The sequence below is a fragment of the Ovis aries genome, chromosome 2 (genome assembly GCF_016772045.2).
Source record: "Ovis aries strain OAR_USU_Benz2616 breed Rambouillet chromosome 2, ARS-UI_Ramb_v3.0, whole genome shotgun sequence".
NCBI classification, from domain to species: Eukaryota; Metazoa; Chordata; class Mammalia; order Artiodactyla; family Bovidae; genus Ovis; species Ovis aries.
Genome location: NC_056055.1, coordinates 185,503,711 through 185,522,073, shown reverse-complemented (window position 1 = coordinate 185,522,073; position 18,363 = coordinate 185,503,711). Strand labels below are relative to the sequence as shown.

Below are 18,363 nucleotides of genomic sequence, written 5' to 3'. Positions count from 1 at the left end.
GGGGGCCGCCCCTTTTTCCTCAGCCCCAAGCGGGTCTGGGAGGACACCCACCCCAATCCACGCCCGAGTGGGGCTGCTACAGCCAGGTCGCCCTTGGGCCACAGACCTGCGCGGAACTGGGGGTAGAGGCCACTGGCCCGGGACGCGCACCCGCTCCCCGCGCGCGCCCCACTTGGCCTGAGCGGGGCCCCCCTGAGCACGGACACCCTTACCTGGGACCCGTCCCGCGTCGCCTGGCCGTCCACACCCGCCCCTGCCCTTAAACCGGCTCCGCCCGCTTCTTCGCCTCCTCTGGGGGCCGGACCCCAGCCTTGCCCCGCCGATTTGTCATTGAGCAGCCTGCCGGCTTCCCCACCCCTGAGCGCGCGCCCGGCGTCGCCTAGGCAACCCCGCCCCTCCAGAGCGCGCGCTGCCTTTCGCTCCTGCCCGCCCCCCGGAGGCCGCGCCCCTCGCTAGCGTAGTAGCCAATCTGAAGCGGAACTTCCAAGCCTAGGGCGGGAAGAGCGGGCTCGACACCCTGGCCCCGCCCACCTCCGCTTCTTCCTGTCCGCGACGGACGCGGTGCACGTAGCCGCTGCTGCAGTGAAGGAATCCCAGCCGGTGTGGGCACGCTGGGTGTGGTGGCCAGGGTGTTCCCCGTGGGTTTAGGTCAGGGCGAGGCCAGAGCCCTGGAAAGCATAAGGGAAGGTCAGGCCTGATATAGAGAAACCAAGGTAAATCACGATCCGGCGGCGCGGGACGCGCGGACCAGGGCCTCCCGAGGCGGGACCTCCAACTGCCCCCGGGACTCGCCAAGCTGATAACACCCCATTAACAGTAATGCGGCTGTCGGTGCCAGCAGTAACTTGGCCCAGGTCACGTACAGAGGCTGGAATCCTCACCCCAGCCGTAGCCTTGATGCAGCAAGTTCGGTGGGCCGACAGGTTTTCCACCCACAGTATGTCCCCTTAAGGTCCTCCAAAGCCAGGGAACTTGTTCTTTCGATCCAAATAGGGTTTGGGTTGATTTTCCTAACCGCCCGTTCCTAGAGCTGAGTCCCACCTTCACTCTACTTGCCTCTGTAGAATTTATGGCCCCACTGGTCCCACACAAACCTCACGGCATGTCCATCACACACCCTATGGCAATTAATTGTTTAAATGACCGCCTCCATAATCTCTAGGGATGGAAACTATCTCTTGTTCCATTTGATATCCACAGTAGCTAGCATCAGTATAATTAATTCTTTCCTTGCTGATAATTATACATCAGGGTGCTGTGTGTATTATGAGAGGCTTTGTGCTGTGATTAAATTGCTATGTATAAGCAACAAACAGATTCAGGCACTCTACCAAGAGCTGGAGCAAAACGCACAGAAACTTTTACTTAGTCTTTAAGTAAGGGGCTTAACAACAACAACAAAATGTCACAAGAATATCCTAGTGTTACCCTGCTATCTTAAGGAGTCTGTTTTGTCTTTCTCATACACATTAGTCGTGTGTGTGTGTGTATGTGTGTGTGTTGCTCAGTCGTGTCTGACTCTTTGTGACCCCCATGGACTATAGTCCCCCAGGCTCCTCTGTCCATGGAATTCTTCAGGCAAGAGTACTGGAGTGGGTTGCCATTTCCTTCTCCATAAAGTCTTAAATTGCCTGCTCATTATATGACAGAAATTCTGCTGGATGCTACGAGGGATAAGGTAGAAGACTTCTCAAAAAGGATAAAGATGATAATACTAAGTGAAGTAAGTCACAGACAAATGCCGTATGATATCACTTATGTATGTGGGATCTAAATTTGTGGCACAATTGAACTAATCTACTAAAGAGAAACAGACAGAACAGACTTGTGGTTGCCATAGGGATGGAGTGGGAGTGTGGGGTTAGCAGAGGCAAAGAATTATATACAGAATGGATAAACAGCAGAGGTCCTGCTGTATAGCGAGGGAACTATAGTCAATATCGTGTGATAAACCATAATGGAAAAGAATATGAAAAAAATGTATATACCTGCATGACTGAGTCAGTTTGCTGTACAGTAGAAATTAAAACAATATTGTAAATCAACTATCCTTCAATAAAATAAATTTTAAAATAAAAAATTTTTTTAAACTAACAGAAGCTGTCTAGTATTTATAACCTAGAAGGGGAATCAGACGCAAACTTTTCCTATGAAGTAATGACTAAGTGCACAGGTTTAGAATCAGGAAGCATTGATTCAGGGAAAGCTCTATCAGAGATCTAGCAGTGACTTAATTAGGAAGTCAGCCTCTGCCACCCTCATAGGAGCAGCACCTGCACCCTGCAGATGTGAGGACGTAAATGTGATTACTTGTACAGCTCTCAGTACAGTGCCAGGGACTTGATGAATGCTTAACAAACGGTAGCTTCAACCGTGATGGCCACCAAAGGCCGAGATGTACACTCAAGGCTATTATAGGAGCCTTTAGGAAGCGCTGTCTCACAGAGGACACAGCCCAGGAACACGTTGAACTCTGAGAGGTAACAGGATGAACTCTGAGAGGTAACCTGCCATGGAAGCTCTGAGACTGCTCCTGTCAGGTCTCAGGGGATTCCTTTGTCTGCTGAGCTTCTCCTGAGGGAACCCTGACTCCCCACATGCCAGGGACCTGAACAGCAGGGATACAAGATCCCCAGCAGGACCCTAAAGGTCATTCGCAGCTGCAGAAAGAACATTCTAGATGCTCTCCTGTGGGGCCCTAAATGGGAAACCTTAAAAAAGATGGGTTAGCTTTGCCTTTGGAAACTAAGAAGAGATAGGGGCATGGTCTATGTTAAGGTTTTGATTGGCTCTCGATATCCATGCACGTGGACAGCACCATGATCACCATAGACTCGTTATAATGAAGGCACATGACGATTTGACCTTTACCAAGATTGGTGCAACTATGGCATATTACGATTTGACCTTTAACGTGATTGGTGCAACTATAGAAAATCCCTCGCAAAACCCCCCTGCTTGCCTATTTAAACCAAGAGTTTGTGGCAATAAAGCGGAACTGCTTAGACAGAACTCCTGTCGCGTCTGATTGTCTCTCTCTCGATGAGGGGCTGGGTTGGCGGACAGCAGGCTTGCCTCTCCTCGGGACCTCTCGGCTATGCTGAGGGAAGTTCCACTGCCTCTCTCTTTCTGCAGCGCGCCCCCTGCACTCTCCCACCCCCCAACACCCTCCCGTCCAAAAGCATCAGTTGAGTGTTGTGTGAGTCTTAAGCACCGTCTGACGTATCTTTCCACTTCTTCTTCCCACTTCTTCCCGGGTGCTGAGGAGGCTTGACCTTCCAACTCCCTGTGCTTGAGTGAGGCTACATTCCGAGTTCTCCCCAAGGATTTGGAAGCGGAAGTGACACTATGTGCCAAGTTCTCCGCGGTGATTTGGAAGTAAAAGTGACACACAGATCATTTTGGGGTGGAGAATTTCTCCGTGAGAGACCCATCTCTATGGCCATTGGGAATGTCTGGGAGTGTGGCTGCTCCATCAGCCCAGGCCCCTGCAATGAGAGCAGCCCCTGCCCCACTCCTGACCCCCCACCCCAACCTGCGATGAACATTTAGCGTGGATGAGAAATAAACCTTTGTGGCTTGAAGGCACTGAGAGCTGGTGGGTGTTTGTTGGCTGCAAAGCTTAGCCTCCTCTGACTGATGCCAGGCCTTGATGTGTGCCAAGCTGGGGGTGTACTGGTGAACGACTCAGATGAGAGAACCAGTGAACAGACAAGCGACTGAAGAATCCCAGATAATTCTTATTTAAATTAGATAACTAAATAATTAAACTTAACTAAATAATAAACTAAATTAGATAACAAAAACCTCTTGATGAAAGTGAAAGTGGAGAGTGAAAAAGTTGGCTTAAAGCTCAACATTCAGAAAACGAAGATCATGGCATCTGGTCCCATCACTTCATGGGAAATAGATGGGGAAACAGTGGAAACAGTGTCAGACTTTATTTTTTTGGGCTCCAAAATCACTGCAGATGGTGACTGCAGCCATGAAATTAAAAGATGCTTGCTCCTTGGAAGAAAAGTTATGACCAACCTGCTGCTGCTGCTAAGTCGCTTCAGTTGTGTCCGACTCTGTGTGACCCCACAGACGGCAGCCCACCAGGCTCCCCCGTCCCTGGGATTCTCCAGGCAAGAACACTGGAGTGGGTTGCCATTTCCTTCGCCAGTGCATGAAAGTGAAAAGTGAAAGTGAAGTTGCTCAGTCGTGTCCGACTCTTGGCGACCCCATGGAGTGCAGCCTACCAGGCTCCTCTGTCCATGGCATTTTCCAGGCAAGAGTACTGGAGAGGGGTGCCATTGCCTTCTCCGATGACCAACCTAGATAGCATAGTCAAAAGCAGAGACATTACTTTGCCGACTAAGGTCCGTCTAGTCAAGGCTATGGTTTTTCCTGTGGTCGTGTACGCATGTGAGAGTTGGACTGTGAAGAAGGCTGAGCGCCGAAGAATTGATGCTTTTGAACTGTGGTGTTGGAGAAGACTCTTGAGAGTCCCTTGGACTGCAAGGAGATCCAATCAGTCCATTCTGAAAGAGATCAGCCCTGGGATTTCTTTGGAAGGAATGATGCTAAAGCTGAAACTCCAGTACTTTGGCCATCTCACGCGAAGAGTTGACTTATTGGAAAAGACTCTGATGCTGGGAGGGATTGGGGGCAGGAGGAGAAGGGGATGACAGAGGATGAGATGGCTGGATGGCATCGCTGACTGGATGGACGTGAGTCTGAGTGAACTCCGGGAGATGGTGATGGACAGGGAGGCCTGGCGAGCTGCGATTCATGGGGTCGCAAAGAGTCAGACACGACTGAGCGACTGAACTGAACTGAGAGTGAGTGGTCAAGAAAAGTTCCTCTCAGGAGGTGACATTTTATCTAGGACCTGAAGGATGCAAAGGAATCAATCCCAGCAAAGGTTGGGAGTGAGGCGAAGGAGAAACTGTTTTGAGAGGAATAATAAGCTACACAAACTCCTAAGGCAGAAAAAAGTGTGGTCCTTTTGACAACAGACGTGGGGGTGGGGGCAGAGCAGAGAGAAAGCTGTGGGCCAGGAGGGAAGTGAGACCACATGAGAGGGCAGAGGGAGGTAGGGGCGTCCAGGTTATACGGAGACTGAATTTATTCCAACTGTGACACGAAGCCACTGAGGAGTTTCAAGCCCAGAGGGTGACATGCTTTGATTTAGATTTTGGAAAGACCACTCACTACTGTGTAGAGGATGGGCTATAAGGAGCGGATGTGGGCATGGGGGTTAGAAGGCTGTTACAGGGGTCCAAACAAAGTGAGGTCCACAGGGCCAGAGGTGGGAAGAGAAATCTGCCCTCAGCAGATGTGGGGAGACTGAAGGAGGAGGGGAGCAAAAGCACTGAAGACTGAAAGGAAGATCCTCCTGCCAACTCGCAGAAAAAGCAGAGGCAAGGCTGGAAGCTGGGACCCCAGAGATGTCTTAACCGCAGGGAGATGGGTGCTCAAGAGCCAGGCAGAAGGAGGGAGGCTGTGGATTCAGAAGCTGGCCAATTTCCTAGAACATCAGCCAGCAGAAGAGACTTACTCCCATGAGCTGCCGTGCTACATAAATAGATGGTATTATTAGAAAGAGTCTGACAGCATCCCGGTGGGCCCTTGATACTTGGTGACCACTTCCACTAGAAAAAAGAGGGGAGCCACTGATCTGCAGATGGTGAAGAGCCATTCTCTCCTACTGAAGGTTATGGGAAGAATCTATTGTAAAAGCAAAACCAAACAGGGGTTGATCTCCAGCATTCGCACCCTCTTTCCTCTCTGTTTCCTCAGCTTTCAATGCCCTGCGCTTCCTGCTACCTCATCCTCTTCTCAGGAACAGGTCTCACAGGCTCATTTGCATGCAGGAATAAATGACCAAAGACAGCTCCGTGGGTACCCACTCCTTCCAGGGGGTTTGCATCGTCTAAAACCAAAAGCTGAAGTCTTAGGCCAGGGGAAGTTTTTAGGGGAGGACCAGAGATCTTTAGTTTACACAACCAGGATGGAGTGACTTATCCCTCCCTGCGAAAAGATTTAAGCTCCTGGGTTCTCATTCAAGGCGCCAGTAACGCATTCTTGGGATCCTTTTCCAAAGCCTGGGGAGTAGTCCCAAGCTTTCTTGCCCTTGTAGCCTTCTGCTGGCAGCTACCAACAAAAGTCCTTGGCGCTTGCTTGTTCCCAAATGTATTCAAAATCTTGACTTTGGCGTTCAATTTAGTTCCTGTCATTGAAAAAGACTTCTCAGGTGTGATCTCTACCACTTTTGCCAAGTATTTTATCTAGAACTTCTCTTTCCCCATTACCACTTTCCTATGTGGTCTCTACAGCTCAAGCCCAGTTGCAGGAACTAACCAGGTGTCTCAGGAATCACTGCAGGGAATTAGCTAGGGGAGATGTTTTCATCTTCCAAGAGAAATTAATCCACATGGGAAACATGTTAGAAAAAACTGATTCCTTGCTATTTTGAATAGTTGAATCAGCTGCACTTTTCTTTCTGCCATCACAGCTTACCACGAGCTAGCTCCCCAGAAATGAGGACAAGTTTGTCTTGTCATTAAGTAATGTCTTCATCATTATGACAAAACCCCACCACATGCCAGCTCACGCTCTCCGCTCCCAACTCTGTGGACACGTGCTCTGTGCTTCTGAAACTCTGCACAGAAAACCACTGCCAAAATCCAGTACTGACCTCCATGTATCCAGAGAAAAACCCCTGGAGAGTGAGTGCTGCTAAGGCCTACAAGGGTGAGAGAAAATGAGATCCAAGTGCCTGCATCCTGTGCTGAGCTCGATCCGCCATGGTCTCCCAGGAAGCCAGCCCCCTCTCACAGGGTGAACATGCCCTGCTTCTCTCCCAGCCCAGACATTCTCCTGATCTGCATGAGACCCATGGAGCTAGCCAGCTCTGGGCAGCTAGGCATGCAGACAAGGACACGAGGACACCAAAACCTGAGTTAGGAAAAGGGATGAGGAAATAAGTGATGTCAGCTGTGTAGGGGAGCAAACTTTGCCAACACAGAATGTGTCTCTTTGGCTTGAAGATTATTTTGAGCTAAAAACAATCAAGGCCGAAAAGACTCAGACCCTCCCCCTAACTGCTTAAAAGAACTTAGACAGGGCTTCCCTGGCGGGTCAGTGGTTAAGAATCTGCCTTGCAATGCAGGGGACAGTGGTTCGATCCCTGGTCCAGGAAGACCCCACATGCTACTGGGTAACTAAGCCCGTGCACAATTACCGAGCCTGTGCTCTAGAGCTCGTGAACCGCAACTACTGAGCCCACGCGCTGCAACTGCTGAACCCCACGTGTCCTAGAGCCCGTGCAACAAGGGAAACCACCACAATGAGAAGCCTGTGCACCGCAACCAGAGAATAGCCTCCATGCACCACAACTAAAGAAAGCCCACCTGCAGCAATGAAGATGCAGCATGGCCAAAAATTTAAAAATAATTAAAAGAACTTAGATGGAGGACCTGTTGCAGGATGACCCATCGCTATAGAAAAACATAATAGAACAGAGGACCTCTGCATCCCTACGTCACTGCACAGCCCAGCAGACATTTGTTTACCAAACATTTACTCGTTTCATCTTCCTATAAACTACCTTCCTCCTCTCTGAAGTCCCCACCCTACCCCTTCTCCTCTAGAACAGCTAACCCTCAACTACCTAACTTGTTCTGGGGCTCCACATGCTTAGAGAAGCCCTGTATGTACATAATTAAATTTCATTTCTCTTGCTAAGCTCTCCCATGTCTAGTTAACTCTTAGACCAACCAGAACCTAGAAGGGCCAAGGAAAGCCCTTCCTCCCCAGCAGCTCAATGCTTTCAGGGGCCTGTGCTACGGAGCCTGTCCTTTGCTCTCTCATGCCCTTTGCTGTGGCCTATGGGGCTGCTATTCCTCACTTTACAGATGAGGACCTTGGGCCTCAGGGGCCCACAGGACCAAAGGGAAGAGCCAGGCTTGGTGCTTGGCCTCGACTGGCTCTGTTCTTGCCCTAGCGCAATCACAGCGATCCTGGTGGGGCCCCCTCCTCCCTACTCCCGCCCCCCAACCGCTGCCCCAGCAGTGTGGTCCAGGGAACCCCAGGCCTTTTCATCACCACCTGCCTGCTCCTGGGAGAGGGGCGGAGCTGCATTTCTCCTCCAGCAGCTGGGGAGGAGCCCCACAGTCAACCTGCTCTTCCAGCCACTGTCACTCTGCCCCCCCCACCCATAAATGCCAATCCCCCACCCCCACCCCCCGCCATGATTTTTTCACGGAACAAGACTTTTTAATGTGCTTTTCTTTTTTATGGATAGCCCCATCTCTTCCCTGCAGCTGTTCCAGAAAGCAGGACAAGGCTACCAGGTCAGAGGCCTGAGGGATGTGGGGTGACTGGCAGGGGATAAGGGACCCCTGAGCCAGGAGACTCTTGCTTTCGAAAGAAAGCTAACTATTATCAGCAGAATCACCCCCAGCCCCGAGTCTCTCCTCCAGAAGCAAGACCATCAAAATATTACAATGTCTGCCGCAGGGAACCTGGTTTGAGCCCTGGTCTCAGCGTGGCCAAAAAAAGAACATCTCTGGGCTGGGGCTTGGGGAACAAGTCCCTTTTCTAGCATCCATTTTTCTGGGGAGTTTTAATTCTTTACAATGGCCAAGAAGAAACTGGATAGACAGGAACAAAATGAAAGCGGCAATGAGGTGAGTATGGCCCCAGGGCTGTAAAGCTGCAGGCTCCCAGGGAGGCTGGGCCCCCATTGGGACGGCGAGAAGGAGATGGCAAGAGTCACACTCCCAGGACCTCCTTCCAAAACCCACGCAGGAGGCAAATCCAGCCACAATGGGTGACATTCGGGCCAGAATCCGTAGGAAGCAATCTAGGGGGCTGTGCAGACCCCCTGCACACAGGAAGGGCCAAGCGTCCTGCGGCCAGATTCCTGCCCTCTGCCCCTTGGGCCTCTGCCCTCACCTTAGACAGGCAGGAGATGAGGCCCAGAGCTCAGGAAGCCACAGGGGTGGTTTTGGGGCCATGGGGAGCCTCTCAACTGAGACCGGGGCCTGCCCTGCCCCTCAGCCCTTCAGGCGAGCACATTACCAGGTCTGGGGCTGAGTGGTTCACAACGCCCTTTGGCCTCTTCCATGCAGCACACCCCAAGAGGGAGGTGAGATTTCCTATTCACAGGTAGGTCAGTGAGGTTGAGAGTTCAAACCAGCTGTGCCTGACAAGTCCACACACTCTTTACCCCAGTCCCGCGGCAGCAAGGCTCTGCGACCTTGGCCAAGTCACCTCCCCTCTCTGGGTCTGTTTCCTCTGTCTGGTGACAGTGTCAAGTCTGCCGAGCATCTGCTATGGGCCAGAGCTCCGCCAGACACCAGCTGCAGGAAGCACTGTCTCTCACGTCCTCTGCTCTCACCCCTCCCGCGGGGCTGCCCACACAAGGTGGACACCACTCCTTTGGCAGAGCCAGCTCAGCTCCCTGCTGCTGAGGCCTCCCAAGACTCCTGGCCCCACAGTGTTCTGCTCCCATCTCATCACAGCCTGACGTCTTCTCTAGAAGCTTTGTTAGAGGAGTGGCTGCCATCTAAACGCAAGGCTAGACAATCTCTCCCCAGATGACCTGGTGCTGAAACGTGGGAGATCTGGTCCTTTGGTTCACTGGAGGTCTGATGGCTGTTGTCAGCCACTCACATTTAAATATTAATTCCTTTAGTCCATCCTACAGCTGAGATGTTAAACATCAAAGTGCCTGCTACAATGAAATGCTCGTTAACTAATGGATGGATGGATAGGCAAATCGATGGGTGTGTGGGTGGGTGGATGGATGGGAAGATGGGTGGATGGATAGATGGATGGATGATGAATAGATGGATGGATGGGTGGATGAATGGGTGGATGGGTAGATGGGCGGGTAGATGAGTAGATGGATGGATGGATGAATGAATGAATGGATGGATGGATGGAAGGATGGATAGGTAGATGGAGGGATGGATGGGAAGACAGGTGAATGAATGGGTGGATGGGTAGATAGATGGATGGATAGATGGATGGATGGATGGATGTGAGGATGGATGGGTAGATGGAGGGATGGATAGATGAGTGGGTGGACAGATGGATGGGTGAGTGGACGGATGGGAGGATGGATGAACGAATGGGTGGCTGAGTGGATGGATAGCTGGGTACATGTGTGGGAGGATGGACGGATGAGTGGATGGATGGGTAGATGGATGGATGAACAGACAATTGATTGGGTGGATGGACAGGTGGGCAGATGGCTAGGTGTGTGGGTGGGTGGATGGATGGGAGGATGGGTGGATGAATGGGTGGATGGATGGATGAGTGAGTGGAGGGATGGATGGGAAGATAGCTGGATGAATGGGTGGATGGGTAGATGGATGGATAGATGTGTGGGTAGATGAGTAGATGGATGGATGGATGGATGGGAGGATGGTTGGGTGGATGAAGGGATGGGTAGATGAGTGGACGGATGGGAGGATGGATGAATGAATGGTGGCTATGTGGCTGGATAGGTGGATAGACGGGTGGGAGGATGGACGGATGACTGGGTGGATGGGTAGATGGATGGATGAACAGACAGTTGATTGGGTGGATGGACAGGTGGGCAGATGGCTGGGTGTGTGGATGAGGGAATGGAGGAATTGGAGGAATATGATTAGGAGGCTTTGCGATGAGAGAGTGCCATTCACCGAACTGGAGACACCCTGATGAGACAGCTGTGAGGTGGTGGACACAAGAGAAGGGCAGCCAGAGGGTTGTCTGGAGGTGCTGAGAATACAGGCAGGAGACAGAGAAGACACCTGACAGAGAAGGCACAGGCAGCGACCAGCGTGCCAGATCGGGAACACAGACTCCCAACGTTTCGACAGTGGCAGTCTTCCACTGCAGGCCCTGCATGGCACACAGAGAAGCATGGCCCATGGCCCACCTTACTCATACCTAGTGATCAGGGCCCCTGCTTTCGGCCTTGTCAACTCACATGGGGTGGTGCCTTGACCCAAGGCCACCACATATGTCTCAGCAGAGCTGTGACAGGCTGGGCCCAGGCTTTGATGACAAATGCCAGCAGGTCCCTGATCTGGACAAAGTCCCAAGACTACTAAGGCTGCAACATCAACTAGAGATGCGATGCTGGGGGCATATCTATACTACAAATTATTCATTGGTGAAATTCAAAATCAGCCAGGCATCTTGTATTTTTACTTGCAAAATGTGACAATGCTACCCAAGCCCAGGGGTCTCTGAGTGGGCAGATCTCCATGGTCCACACCTCAGTCTTCCTGTCTGCAGGAATCAGCTAACACAAGCAACACAAGACATGGGGTGGAAGGGAGAGTTAAACAACACAATGCAGAGAGCTCGCTGCCAATCTGGCCTGTAGGAGGCCTTGGTTCACATCCGTTTCCTATATTTTGTTTTGAATTAATTTATTATTTTTTAACTGTGGTAAAATACGCACTATAGGGGACTTCCCTAGTGGCCCAGTGGTTAAGTCTCTGCCTTCCCATGCAGAAGGTATGGGTTTGCTCTCTGGTTGGGGAACTAAGATCTCACATGGCACAGAGCAAAAAAAAAAAAACAAAAACAAAAACATAAAAATAACAAAATACACACTATAAAATTCACCATCTCAACCATTTTTAAATGCACAGTTCAGTGACACTAAGCACGTTTACATTCTTGTACAGCTATCACCACCATCCATCTCCAGAACTCTTCCCATGAAACAGTAACTCCCAGGACCCTCCTCCCCACCAGCCCCTGGCTCCCACCCCTCTTAGGGCTTGGCTCCGGGGGGAGCTATGCCTCTATGGCTCTGACTCCTATAAGGGGTCTTGTGTAAATGGAATCATCCAGTGTCAGTCTTTTGTAACTGGCTTGTTTCACTTCCCTTAACATCCTCAAGGTTCATCCATGTAGTAGCATGTGTCAGAATTTCCCTTCTGAGTAGTATTCTACTACATACATATAATAATCATATACATATATATGTACATAGTTATTTTATTCATCTGACAGTGGACACTTGGGCGTGCTTCCGCCTTTTGGTTATTATGGATGCTGCTGCTGTGGACACAGCATTCAAATATCTCTGAGACCCTGCTTTCAAATCTTTAGGTTTCACACCCAGAAGTGGAACTGCAATCATACAGTACTTTTTAACTTCTTGAGGGACCCCATGCTCTTTTCCACAGTGGCTACACCATTTCACATTCCTGCACACAGTGTGGGAGGGTTCCACTCTCTCCACAGCCTCGCCCACACTTACTTTCTGCTTTTTCAGAGCAGTTGTCCTAGGGGCTTGAGGGAAGCCAGTTCCCCCTATTTCTGGACCTGTTCCCAGCAGGAAGGTGTGGCTGTTAGTCCTGTGAATTTGTCCTGAGCTTCCTCCCCTGGTCCTCCGGGTCCCTGGGGGGCAAACAGGCTTTTTCTCTCCCTGGGAGGATAATTGACTTTGCTCCTAGTTCCCCAGTGGGGGCTTCTCGCTCCCCTTGGAGCTAAGACCTCACTGTCCCACCCAAAAGCAGTCAGAGTAGCAGCTGGAAGTCCCACCACAAGGATGCCATTGCCCCAAGTCTACAGCACTCACACTCTATGCCTGGAAGCTACCCCCTCACTAACCCAGCAGCACACAGGGCAGAAGGCACGACCATGGCTGGCATGTGGTCAAGGTAAACACTAACAGAGGCAAGGCTGGAATGATCCAGAACAAGACTGGGAAGGGGGCCTGTGTGTATCCTGCTGCTCTTTACATTAAGGGGGATGCTTCAGCAGGACTTTGGAGCCACGGAGACCTGGGTTCAAATCCCAGCCCTATCAATACCTGCTGTGTGACGCCACACAAGCCCTTTCATCTCTCTGCGCTTCTCCCTGTGAAAAGGCCAACACCTAAATCCCAGGGACACCATGCAGCCTGGTACTCGCTGCACCCACCCGCCTGCCTCTGTTTCACACAGAAACTGCCCTCTGCCCACTCTTACCCCCAGCTGCCGAAATCCCCCTCCACGTTCAGACCATCAGAAGGAGCAAAGCGCTAGATCGAAAGGACAACACCCTCCTTCTCTGACTCGGGCTGGCCGGTTCTGAAGGGAAAAAACAAGCCCTCTGCAGCCCCACCTCCACTTCATCCTTTCTTTGTGTTCAGGCTTCTAAGGAAACAAAGGGTCCCACAGTGGTTTCCTTCCAGGGTCCCCCCTCCCTCCCAAAATTCCCCAAAGGCTGCCAAACTCGGTGAGAAGAAAAGTGAACCATTTCCTGGAGGAGGACAGCACATTTCAGACACGGAACAGAGACACGGCTGCTCCTGTGTCTCCCCCTCACCCCCTCCACCTTTAGACACTCGTCACCTGGGCCACACACCCATTAGCACGTGGCCTCCTGGAATGTGCTGAGCTGCCCAAAGATAACCTGGTGGGAGTGGAGACGGTCACCTCCTCCAGGCTTGTTGCTCCTGCCCCCACCAAATCCTGGACCCCAAACATATGAGGGGCAGGGGTAGAGACATGATCGGGCACTCACTGAACACCCGGAGACTCCAGCATCCAATAAGCAGTCATTTCATGATGCTATGCCGACCACATGCCAGTGGCTGGGCATTGTGCCGGGAATTCAGGCCCCTGGGGCCGGGGGGAGCCCAGGGATAGGGACCCAGGGAAGGCGCCGCCTGCTCTGCCCCCTTCCCTTTTCCCACATGACTGGCGCTCAAAGCTCTGCCCACTGGAAGCTGAGAGAGCAGGGAAAGCAGGCAGAAAAGCGAAGTCCAGAAAGCAGCCGGCACCCAGTAGACAGACAGACAGGGTGTTGGGTAGGACTGGAGTTTAACCCAAGCAAATGGGCAGGCACAGGGGAAGGGAAGCTGGGGTCCCTCCATCTTCCTTCCCGGGTCGGAGTACAAAACATCTCCGGAGAGGGCTCCAAATGCTCCCCTTTTCATCCCAGGATGGGTGACGGGGGCAAGGAGGCCTGGACCAGAGTCTCTCCCAAAGCCTCCCCTGTCTCTTCCCCTTTCCCTTCCCCCCGCCCCTCCGCAATCAAGGCCTGGCCTTGTCCCCTCAACAGCTTCCATGACCTCGTCTTCCAGGAAAGTCCCAGCTCCCAGCCTCCTCCTGCCTGCTCCCTGACGGCAGCCAGCACCCGGAGGGGCACCTCTGTCATTCACGCCCCTCAGTCTCCCCCCCCCCCCCGGAGCTCCGCACTGTCTACTCCTCAGTCCCTGGGGAGGTGAGGTGCCCCCTCCTCCAGGGTCTTCCACCTGAGTGGCCTCACGCCTGGTGTAAAGCAGGAAAGACTGATGGCTTTATTTAGCACCTATTGTATGCTGGCGCTTCCACGAAGGTCACCGCAACCAATCTTCATACTTGATCTCCGACATGGTACTGTCCCATTTTACAGAGCAGGAAACTAAGGCCTCGAACGAGGAGAGGGTTTCAGAGAACTTCAGGGCGAAGTGGAAACGCAGCAGAATGAAGCAGGCGGCCAGGTGGGCCCCATGGCAGGTGGAGCTTTGCAGAACCAGGCTAGAAAAAGCAAAGAGGACCCTGCCAAACACAAGGGTGGGAGAGGAGAAGGAGGGCACTGGAGGCCGGGGTGCTGAGAGAAACAAAGGCTGGGGGTGGGGAAGCCCAGGAAGGGGCGGGCAAGGCTGAACAGGGCTGTCTCGGAGGAACTGGAATGGCTTTAACAAGCCCAGCAGGGCAAGGATGGTGTGCTGCGGACACGGGGCAATGTTGGGGCAGTGGGAGGTGGTGTTTCAGAGTTGGGGAGCCCTTGCTGACAACCCCACGTGGAAAGCCCTGCCCAGGGGGCTGCGGGGCCAGCAGAAGAAACCCAAACATCCCAGCCTCCAAAGATGGCTCTGGAAGGCAAAGCCACTATCACCACCTTTCCACAGCCCATCTTTGCCCTCCCCAGGAGTCCTCCCATGCTCAGTAACCTCTGACTCAGCTTCTCTCATCTTTAGCTCTGGTCTCTGTGACTGTGGTCAGAACTCCTATGAGGGGTGTGGGGGGGTGGCGGTGGAGGGTGTACCTATCTGTACACAGGCATGAGCCAGGGTGGGCCCGGTGGACTCTCTCTCTGAGGCCCCCCCACCATCTGTACCTGGCTCTGGCTTCAACAAGCTCAGCCCCCTGACTGGCTGCAGCAGAAGCCCCTGCACCCCCACCTCTCTGCCAGGGAGTACATGCCCCCACCGCACGTGGAGAGTGACCGTCAGCCCAGTGACCGAGGAAGGACACCTGTCTGGAAACAGTTGCCAAACCCACCCAAAGGAAATGACCACAGACAGAGGAGGCCTGTTACAATTTGGGGGGCGTCCCAAGTCACGCTCCCTGCACTTGTCCCAGAGCCATCAGAGGGCAGCCCCAGACACTGAGTCTGCACGGAGGCCGGGCAGCCAGCACACCACTGCCTCTGCCCGCAAGGCTCCCCGGGCACCTGGCTCTAACCTTGGCTGATACCTCAGCCCTCACCTTGACCACGCGATACAGCAGCCCTGGAACTGCCCGTTCCTCGGAGCACAAGAAATGTAGAACCTACAGAGGCGGCACAGCTGCCTGGAGAGCTCCTCGCCCGGATTCGGCCCTGCTGCTCTGGGTGGGGGGAAGGCATCTCGGGGGTGGGGAGCCCGGCCCGCCTGGCAGCAGCCAATCCCAAACAATAGCCACAGCGTGCACCCTGCACCTTCCGTCTCACAAGAGCGGGAAAGTCTGGCCATATCGCTGGAAGACAACTTCCCCTCGAGCCCCACATCAGTTGGGCTTTGCATTCCACAACCCAACTGCTGAGTCAGCACTCCTAAGTGTCCTATAAGGGCTTAGATGGGGAGGCCGTGACCCCAAAGCTGAAACTGTCAGACACCTGTGCCCACCTGTGCAATGCGCCTGGGCTGGCACAGGACAGATAGTGTCTGCTATGATTTATCTTAAGAGAGGAGTCCAGCTGTGTCCAAATGAGGGATCAGTGCAAACTAAAAGCTTGAGAATCCTACTCAGCCATAGAAAAGGATAAAAATAATGCCACTTGCAGAAGCATGTATGGACAGAGATTGTCCTATTGAGTAACGCAAGTCAGAGAAAGACAGATATCACATGATATTGCTTGTATGTAAAATGTAAAATATAACAAAATGAACTTATCTATAAGACATACACAGAATCACAGACATAGAGAACAGACTCCTGGTTGCCCAGGGAGAGGAGGTGGGGAGGGATGGACTGGGCCTTCGGGGAGAGCATATGCAATCTATTATGCACAGAATGGACAAACAACAAGGTCCCACCATACAGCTGTATGCTGTGTAGCTCCTACAGGGAACTCTACTCGGTGTCCTGTGATAAGCCATAATGGAAAAGAATATGGGAAAGAAAGTACATACGTGCATAACTGAGTCACTTTGCCATACAGCAGAAATTAGCACGACACTGTAAATCAACTATACTTCAATAAAATGATAATAAAAGAAAGCTTGAACCCAGCCCAAGGCGTGGGGACATTGGTACCACGGGCCTCCACCCTCTCCTCTGCCACCTAGAGACAGGCCCTGGCTCTGAGGAGCAGCAATTTCCTGTGTGAGCCCTGCCACCTCCCTCATGGGCCAACTGCTACAGCAAGCCCCCTGTCATACATGGTCATCGGGTTCTTATCACAGACCCCAAAATAAGATCCCCTGGAGGAGGAAATGGTGACCCACTCCAGTAGTCCTGCCTGGCAAATTCCACGGACGGAGGAGCCTGGCGGGCTACAGCCCCGGGGCAGCAATGAGGTGAACACAACTGAGCACACACACACAAACAGCAACTGTCCCACCAAAGCGGCAGTGAGATCCTACTCCCTCCTCCAAAGCTGCAAACAAGAGACAAGGACTCGGCTGGCGAGGAAACACTGCAGCCGGCAGCGGCCTGCCTGGGCTCTGCTGAAAGGACTCGCCGCGTGAAGATAAAAGGAAGCAAGACTGCTTTCTACACAGGAGGGTGGCTAACCGCTCAGGACGGCTTCCCCACACGTCAGGACTGTTCCAGGGCTTCCCAAGCCTGCCTTCAGCCAGTCCCACGGCTGCCCTCCTGAGTCCCTGCATCACCTCATCCTACAGTAAAGAGAAAAGAGCTGTGTGCCCAGTAAGCAGTAAAGGTGGGGTCTGGACCACGGCTGCCCCAGAGAAGACTCAGACTTGAGCTCACAGCGCTACCACCAACTAGACAGAGAAGCTGCCCCAGGGTACAAGGCCAGGAAGCAGTTTGGCCAGGAGACGAGGGTAGGATAAGTCGATGGGCCACAAGACAGTGGACCAAGGAGCTAGAAGAAGCAGGGCCCCAGACCATGCCCCTCACTGGCTCTGCTGAGGGAACAGCCTGATGTCAACGCCTACTGTGTGTGCTGAGAAGCCAAACCCAGCCTGGGTCTGAGCCCCGCTCCCCCCACCACATGTCCCCTGGTCCCTGTGTTCAGGTGGAAAGGCAGGAGTGATCCATGCAGACCTCTCCACTGAAAGGTGAGGACATCACCGAGGTCAGAGCCTTGCTCGTGGGAAACAGGCAGTCTGCTGGTTGGACCTGCGCTCCCTGGGATAGAAACAGGAATGTCAACTCACAAGAAAAGGAGAAAAACCAGCTCGTCAGGAGTGTCACCCTCCCCGCTCCCTGGCAGCTGTGACCCAGATGGGTGAGCAGGACTCCCAGCAACCCAGGCTGTGCGGGAGGGACAATGACCCTTCCCAGCATCTTCTCAAAATCCCACCCAGAAGCACCACCTGTGTTATGACGTCAGAAAAGGGGTTCCTATCCACTCCTCTCTGTTCACCCAAGGTCAATACACACTTTTTTTCTTAATGGTGAGACATGGTCATTCAGGAAATGATTCTTTAAAAACAACTTCTCACCAGCTGTTTGGCAGAATCCCTCCAGGATTTTTCCTAGGAGTACATCCGACTTAGCGCAAGCCAGAATGACGTTCCGTCTCCTGCCTGCACTTGGTGCAGATAAGGCAGCGCTGTGCAGTGACCCCAAGGTGCACAAGCCGCTGTGACCTTGGTCTCCCTGAGCGTCAGTGTCCTCCTTGGAATGTGGGTGAACCTCCCCCTCCCCCACGAGAATAAGGCAAGTTCTCACTGTTATTACCGCATGGTCACCGTCATTGTACGTGACAGTGAAAACTGGTTTCCGGCCTCTGGCTTCTAGAGACCCTCTCAGCCCGAAACACCTGCTATTTACTTCTAAATGTGTATGTTTTTTCATAAAAAAAAAAAAATCCTAGGTCTTCTTCATACCTCTGCCCCACACACACCCCAGCTCCCAGCCATGTACTTGACGATGTTCCCTTTTGCTGATACATCTGTTGTGATGGGCCTGATAGCCAGTAAAACCATTTCACTGAGTT

The 18,363-nt window shown here is 52.5% G+C and overlaps 1 protein-coding gene across 27 annotated transcripts in view; it reads right to left on the bottom strand.

The window, feature by feature from the left end:
• The window catches only part of RALB (RAS like proto-oncogene B), an 84,599-nt gene that overhangs the window by 57,100 nt on the left and 9,136 nt on the right, over nt 1-18,363 (bottom strand). For 8 of the 27 annotated variants that reach the window (XM_042243976.2, XM_042243971.2, XM_042243975.2 and 5 more), the window contains one exon: nt 532-668. The exons of 10 other annotated variants lie outside the window; for them this stretch is intronic. The gene's annotated coding sequence lies outside the window, so the exon portion shown is untranslated. Of the gene's footprint in view, nt 1-212; nt 392-531; nt 669-12,971; nt 13,076-18,363 lie in introns of those variants that run through there. 9 more of the 27 variants (XM_012140230.5, XM_012140237.5, XM_060411185.1 and 6 more) reach the window with 2 other exon arrangements.